The following is a 6,133-nucleotide window of genomic DNA, read 5'->3' on the forward strand; positions in this document are numbered from 1 at the left end:
TTTAAATATCCAAAATTGTTTCAGCCTTCCTTTATTCCATTGAGGCCAAGGATTTCTTCTCCATATATCTCCTGGGAGCTGATTTTAGCATAGGACAGACTTTTCAAATTAAGGATTTAGATATAGTCTGAATATACCCATTTATTATAAGGGGCATTTCCTAGGTAAAATAATTATAGCAGCAAGATTAAGGCAAGAGGAGGAGACTAAGGATGAAATGGAGGAAAAGAGTGGAGAGACCGTATATACTGGTACTGTGTGAGGGAGGGGTGTGTGAGTTGGAGGGACAGCAATCAAGTGGCAGAGAACAGTGGCGGAGATGATTTGTTTGTTGCCACCCCGTACAGGATTAAGGCATCAGGCAATAGATAGTTAAAGAATAAACTAAAAAGGATGTCATCAGAATTCAAGAGGCTGATGATTGAACATTAAATAACTCAAATCACTGTGCATGGAACTGTTGATAGTTTCTGCTTTTATATTTTCCATTGTTTCTAGATCCTGACCCACCTTATGATAATTGAGATATCAGTTGCCCAGCATACATGGGAAATGAGGCTTGTCATTTTTATTTATAGTTATGTTCACTCATTATGCAGAGTCATCAGGATAACCAAGACAATAGTTGTTGGCATATTAGCATAAGAATGTAACCTTCTTAGATATATCAGATCATAAGTATCTGATTTGTGTAATACAGGTAATCCTTGTTTTGAATTAGGAATGTGTTCCAAACTATCAAAGTTTCCTTACAATTAGAACTGTAAATTGGGAGGAACGAGCAGCTCAGCTTTATAGGTAGCAGTACACCTGTACCAGGCATTATTTTCTGTAATATTCTTTAGATTAGTATTTAAAAAAAAAAAGGATGGGATGGTTAGGACCAAGCTGGCCATGAACTGAACTAAAAAATGCAAAAGTTGGACCAAAAAATGCCAGGATTAGGATCACAATGTTGAGGTTAGGGGTGAAGGAAGCCAAGGTTAGGACTGAAAGTTGTGGCTTTTGTGGTTAGGTTTGGTTTTAGTAATGTTTATAAATACCAGTACCTTATCTCAAAAAGTTTACTTCTGTTTTGAGTTTAATATTCTCAAGCCTTCTGTACTTTAAGTTACTCAGATTTGGCTTGGATTTTCTGTTTTCTTTATGTCTCAAATTTTCATAGCTAGAGGTACTGCTGTGTTCAGTTTGCATAATTCATTTAATAGTTTGCCATTAGTAAAATTCCCATTTTTGTGCTAAGTTCCTTTTTCATGTTGAAGTGCCTTTTTCATTCAAATGAAGTTGTAAAAGTACAGTATTTTATTTTAGAAATAGTGTTATTTCTATGAACAAGACCTAGACCTGTAATGTTAAGAAGACAACATTTACACAGCTGCATTGCCTAAGCTTTGTTAATGCAGGTTCAGGCTTTTCTTTTTTTCTATCTCGCCACCCATCCCTTCACTGGTGGTCACACATTTTTATTTATTACTGCCATTGTCAAAGTCTTATATCAGACAGACTTTTCATGGTGAAGCAGTCTCCAGTGATTCCATCAGCATCTCTTCGAACAGCTCTGTCCATCTTTCTCTTACTAACAATTTTTGACCCGTGTTTTCGCGACCTTAAAAGTCAAGATATTTTGACTAATCTTGATATCGCATATTGACTGTCATATTGATACCCGTTTGCGCAAGCACCATAAGTCAAGACGATTTCAGATTTTGAGCATGGCTAGTCAAGATTAGTCAATGTTCCTCTCGAGGTGTTTTGACTGATATCGACTTAACATTTTGTAAACAAACCCAGTGCTACTGAAGTTGAGCCAAACTCGATAGAGAAGATGAAAGAGCTTGTGGCCAATTGAGATGTAAATGTGGTCCCATAGAAGTTTTTTTGAAATGAAGAATCCAAATTTGCTGTCAGCTGATACCTGTGGTGGCATCATCTAGCAGCAACTTTAGTAAAGTTTTTCATTTAAGCCCATTGAGGCAAAAAAGTACAGTAGTCCCATATAAGGTTACGTGACATGGCTAGTTACATTTACAGCAAACTGTTTGAATCAAGAGCATCGCCACAGGTCCCAGAGCAATTTTACTCTTGTTTTTCCCTGATGCTACTATGACATGAGGGTCTTGAGGATTTTGATAATTTTATCTTGTGTCCAACAACAATGGTACAGCTGCCCTTTCATCTGACTCCAAAATTTCAAGCAAAAGCCCCGTCAGGTTGGTCACATGACGAATAACATAATTTAATTCCTCTACTTGCAGAAAATCTCCCAAGGCAGTCATATGAAGCACGAACGAATGTTTATAGATGGCTCTGATGTAAAGGCATTACAATCTTGCCAACCCGTTTTCGCGAGACTCATTTGAAACTCAATATCAGTCAAAATGGATATCAAGATGATCTTGACTTGAAAATGTCGCAATAATGCGACTTTGGATGTGAGATACTCTGCTTCATTGACTTTTGACAACTCCATTCCACCCTTTCACACTACACCACTTACAATCACCCTCCCACATCAAAGTAATTAAAAAGTCTCTGTCCAGTCTTTTATAGTTGCCTATTTTATGCCAGCCACACTCTGTTTTCTGTAACCTGAACAGACCTTTGGTATCAGAGGATTTGAGTATTAGACTTGCTGTCTTCTAATATTTAGGGAACTTGTTGGTTTAGGTTAGTAGTATAGTGAGACCTCATTATAATGGACTAATTGGTGGGAACGGCAGATGTTAAATCCAATAGTTCATCATATAAGACATCCAGTAGGTACCTGCTTTACCAGACCTAAGGTCAGTGTATATGAATAATGGTCTGGTAGGTACCCCATGTAAGACCTGTAAGGCCTCAGTAAATCAGTATTGTATGGGTTTGGCCTGTGGTTGTTGATATATAATAAATCATGAGGAGTATAGAGCAAATGTTGGCTCTCATTAATAGTGAAGAGAAGAGAAATACTGAGCCCTGATTTGGTACATTCCTTATTTAACAGATTTATCTGGTGAGTCACCGGATGTGCTCCCTATACTGGACCTTGGTTCAGCTTGCAACAAAAGTTGTCTTGTAGTGTCAGGGGGTCCATTATGTCCAAAGGCTGGTATAAACAGGTACATTAAAGCCTTGGTTTACAGTTTGTATGCTGTAGAACCATCCAGTTATCATCCAATCCTTTTTTGCCCCATGAGGAACATAGGGACCCAGAGCTTTGCTACTCAATCCAATATATATATAAGGCAAGGGAGACCAGCCTTGCATACCCCATTGTGGTACTATTTACGCAATAAAAGCCAACCATCCCTTTAAAACTCTTATGGGTCATCTAGCTGAAGTGTTAACCAACCAGACCACCAAGTTCATTTGGTTATACTGTATTTTGTTATTTATTAAAAGCAAGAATGAGATGACAGGCTGACGAATGAGGATATAAAGGAGCATTGTGGTGTGGATGTGGATGTGATAGGAAGCGTTATGAGGAACACACTGAGGTGGTTTGGCCATGTGGAGAGGATGGAGGGTGAAAGACTGACGAAGAGAGTGTATGTGAGTGAGGTGGAGGGGGGAAGAGGGAGGGGGAGGCTGAGGACGAGATGGAGGGATGGGGTGGAGAGGTATATGAGAGAGGGGGGTGTGAGTTGGGAGCAGGGCAGTGAAATGGCGGGGGACAGGGCGACTTGGAGGCAATTTGTTTGTGGCCACCCCAAACCGGATTGAGGCGTCTGGCAATAGATAGATAGATAGTAGAATGAGATGCATAGATGGATAAGAATAGAACTGTAATTAGGCAGTTAGCCACTGGTATGTAAGTTATGTTACATAAAGGAGGCAGGCTGGTATTGCCTGTGTGCATAATGATATACTTAAGCATTTTATTATTTTCCCCAGAAGTTGCTACAGGCACTAAGTGCTCTTATGCAACTCATTGACCACCCCTCCTCGTGTCTTCTGACTATCCTGCTTCTTCCTGAGGAATAGGGCATTTCTCAGGCACTTGGTAGGAGGGGGGGGGGGCCGTGTACATACTTACCAACACAAGGGCAAGCAACATAAGCCCATGCAAAAGCTCTGGTACTACGACAAAGGCCACAAATTCCATGACGAACTTAACACACACCAAAACCAGATGGCTTACTCTCTGTTACTGAGGTGGAGCAGACAGCAGGCTTTGTTTTGGCAGGTATTGTCAGGGTGTGGGGGATGTTGCAAGTAGTGGCGGGTGGTTTGAAAATTCTGATTTCTGTGCATGCTGTCTGTTAATTCAGTCAAAAACAATTATTGCTTTAATTCAGCCAGACATTTTGCTTTGTTGGATAATGACATGTCAGGTAATCCAGCATCAGGTAAACAGGATTACTGTATGTAGTAAGTAACCAAATAGCAGCAGGACTTGTGATCATCCAGTTTAACATTAGGGATTGCCAATATATTTTTAAAATAATAAAATTGGAAAGAAATTTGGACCATAAAGAAGTGCTGTATTGTTAAAATTTTTGGCATTTTCAATAATATCAGGAAGTTAAGCAGTGATTCATGGCCAAATTTAGCAAACCTCATACCAGATTTACTTATGATAGCTCAGAATACTCAATCTGGTACGGCACTGGCAAAAACATTCCATTACTTACATTTTATTTGGCCTGTGGATGGAAATTTATGTACTGATAATCGTCCCATGGTTAGTGGGAGGATGCACGTGCACTGCAGGTTCCCCATGTCTGATGTAAGATGTTACAATGGTGAACTGCTAACCATAATGACAGAAGATTGATCTGGGTATGGGATGCTTTGATTATTTGAATTTCCTTAAAACAGTTTACAAATCATTTACATGGCTTAGTCACCAGCATGTCATAAAAACACCCCAGCTGATACCATCACAACAGTCTTGTATGAGGCAGCCCAAATATGTATTAGGTATGGAATGGATGCTGAGGAGTTAGTGTTGGAAGTAGTAATATATGAAGGTGCATAGGAGGACTGCTGGGTTTCAGAGAATTTTCTGAGTCAGACACTTTAAAAGAAAGACTGCAGCTTTGAAATCAGCTATCAGGTTGGGGGGGTAGGTTAGTAAAAGCTGGGTTGTGCAAGCATGGAACACTCCCATACATTTTATACAACTGCAATATATACAGTATTCATACCTTCTGAATTGTACAAAAGACAGGTAGTAGTACAAAGTCAGAATATAATTGCGTGTTCTTCTGTTAAGGCAAATGTTGAGACAAAAGACAGGTAACTGATGCTAGTTGTTGTTGTTTGATGAATTATGAAGCTTATGTCAGCATAATGATGATTGTTACTATTTTCCTCAGGTGAATATTGAGGCAGTAGAGCAAGTGAAAATCCTAGAGACCAGTATCGTGGTGGTGTTCGGAGAACTGGAGGTGGAGTCCACATGGCCCTGTATCAGAGCCAAGGTTAGTCTTGGCTGCACCTTGTGGACTGATTAACTGAGCTGCTGTCTTGTTATGAAGACCTTGATACAGTGTAAATAATGCTGAGTGTAGAGGTTGCATGAAGGTACCATATGTAATGGTTTGTCCACCTTAACATGACAGATATTGTAGTCTTTTTGTGGCTTAAAATACATAACACGGAAGCATATTAATACATATGTGTGACAATTAACCTCTCAGTAACACATCTTCGTGACTAGAGCAACATTCTTCTGTTAATCTCTTGTCACAGTTCACCATTCAAGATGGAAATATGGAAATTTTAGACCTAGTTAAAATGGAGAGAGCATATTTTCTTTACAGTGTTAACATAATGGGGTGACTAAAAAATCAAGAGTGCAAACAGTTTTCATACAGTATTAACATTAGGATTTGAGATTGGTATGACATGGCTTGTGGAAAACAAGAGTGAGAGCATTAGAAATGGGACTGATTAGAAAAATATGTGTATGAATTGTACCCATATGTGGAAAAAGTTGTTTCTGAAGTGGCTGTATAGTATCAGCTTGACTCGAACCCTCTTCATTTGTGAATAAGTCTGGAGCAAATGATAGACAATATAGCAGAGTATAGTGGAAGGAAGAGGTAGTAAGGAGGGGCGAGGAGGAGGATAAAAGATGGAAAATGTAGGAGGATGGGGGGGGGGAGAAGAAGAGAGAGAGGGAGAAAGAGTGGTTATTAGTGTCTTC

This window comes from Coenobita brevimanus, chromosome 60 (assembly GCF_032717465.1).
Source record: "Coenobita brevimanus isolate Jiangsu-jjx chromosome 60, ASM3271746v2, whole genome shotgun sequence".
NCBI lineage: Eukaryota > Metazoa > Arthropoda > Malacostraca > Decapoda > Coenobitidae > Coenobita > Coenobita brevimanus.